Source organism: Canis lupus, chromosome 25, assembly GCF_011100685.1.
Source record: "Canis lupus familiaris isolate Mischka breed German Shepherd chromosome 25, alternate assembly UU_Cfam_GSD_1.0, whole genome shotgun sequence".
NCBI classification, from domain to species: domain Eukaryota; kingdom Metazoa; phylum Chordata; class Mammalia; order Carnivora; family Canidae; genus Canis; species Canis lupus.
In genome coordinates, this window is record NC_049246.1 from 15,807,541 (window position 1) to 15,809,720 (window position 2,180).

Below are 2,180 nucleotides of genomic sequence, written 5' to 3' on the forward strand. Positions count from 1 at the left end.
AATGCCAGAATCTCAGACCCACATCCCCCCCTGCCAGAACTTCACTAAACAGCACACATTCCTTTGTATTCAAAATTCCCCTTTCCATTAGTGGGAACTCCACGCATGGAGCAAGTGCAAAATACTTAGTTCCTCTCTGCATTCTGTAGAATGCAACAAGGCCTCCAGAGAAACCTTCATTTTTTTGCACTTTCCCCCAAACATTCTGATCAGTCTGTGCTCTGGGCATCACTGTCTGCCCTGAAGTTGATGTCAGGATGGTGTCTCCTTTTGAAAACAAGCAGTCAGGTGGAGTTGGCCTAGGGAAGGAAGCTTGTATTTATCCCGGCTGGAGTGTTCACCGACCCCTGTTTGCGATAAACCTTTTCAAAGAGCTGGGCACACTGCAGAATGCTGCCAAGAAACTACTGTTATCACAGAGGGAAGAAATCCACTGCAAAATTATGTGTCAATGTTGTGAATTAAGTAAAAATTTTACTTTCTTAAGGAAGCCTTAGAGACACTTTTCGCAAATCTAAGCATATGGAAAATTTAACACAATTGTACTCCGGATTGTAGGGTACTAGAAATCCAAACGGCCCATAAATGATAACCTAGCTCTGCAGGGTAAGGGCATAAACACTGAGGTCTCTGATTCATTCATTTGGTTGAAAGCTTTCTCTATGTATCTCATGAGGCTACATTACCCCTGACTGCTTTTACGGAGGCGTGCACATGGACCCAGCATACATAATTCCATTATGTTATAGGGAAAGCATACGTTGGGAATAAAAAAAATGCAGACCTCTCACTTCTATGAATTTTACAAGATTAAAATGTTAAAAATTCCATACATCACACACACACACACACACACACACACACACACATTCTGTTTTCATCTTTATCATCCACAGCTTTGGTAAAGATTTATTAGTAAGTGAGAGAAGCATTCTAGAAACAAATCATTTTGTAGACTCATTTGATAAAAGACTCAGAAGTGCTCCTGTCATTTTTGATTTCTATAATTGTTCAGCTTGTAGGACATTGGGTCCTAACAAGCAGTACTGGCCCATGATGACCTTGCAAAGCCATGTCCTTTTCATTGCCAACGACTCCCCCTTTACTTTACTCCTCCAATTACTCCTCCAATTGTCCCTCCTATCAAATTCCATGGAATTCTATTAAAAATGAGCTATTTCCACAGTGCAATCGTTCCCTGGAAGAGACTTTTTTTTAAAGGTTTTATAATCTGTCCCCCGAATGGGGGGTTCAAACTCACAACCCTCAGTTGGAGAATCACATGCTCCATCCACTAAGCCAGCCAAGTGCCAATCTTGGCAGAAGAGATTATTTTGTCTAATTCCTAAATTTGATTATCAATTATGTTGAACAACTCATAGTGCTTTACAGTTTTGGTGCATTTTATCAACTCATTTTCACCCAGATGCTTTATTAATCAATGAAAATAAGCGTTAAAAAATACACTAATTTATAGAATCAAATGAAGGTTGGAGGTATTTTGTCAAGTCTATCAACAATGTTTTGTTCAACTCTATCTTTTAATTGATGAGATTGCATACAAATCTTCAGACTAATTTTGACTGTAGTGTAATTATAGACTGTAGTATCCTAAAAATACTCCATCTGGGTCAAAATAATTCACTCAGTGAGAGCAAACATTTTTTAAATAATTTCTGTTTTAGAATAGATTTTGATGTTATAGAAAGCGTTTTATAATAATTTCCATTTAGAATAGACTTATTTATATTTGTAGAAAAGTCATACAGGTTGTATAGTGTTCTCATATAGCCCATATTCATTTTCCCCTGTTATTCACCTTTACATTACCATGGTACATTTTTCACAGTTAATGAACCAGTATCGATGCATTATTATTAACTGATGCCCATAGCTTATTTACATTTCCTTAGTTTTTACCAAATGCTGTGTTCCAGGATCCTATCCAGGATTCCACTTAACATTCAGTCATCATATTCATTAGGCTCCTGGAGACTAAGATAATTTCTCAGACTTGAGAATGTAGTCTTAAATCCTAGCTGCTTCTTTCTGTTTTCATGAACTAGTGTACATTTAGGTACTTTTGTTTGTAGAAATAGAGTTGATTGGGGACAAAGGTGAGAAGACCTAATTAATTCCCTCCATTATCAAATCAGTCAGATAGATTTGCTAACACCTTT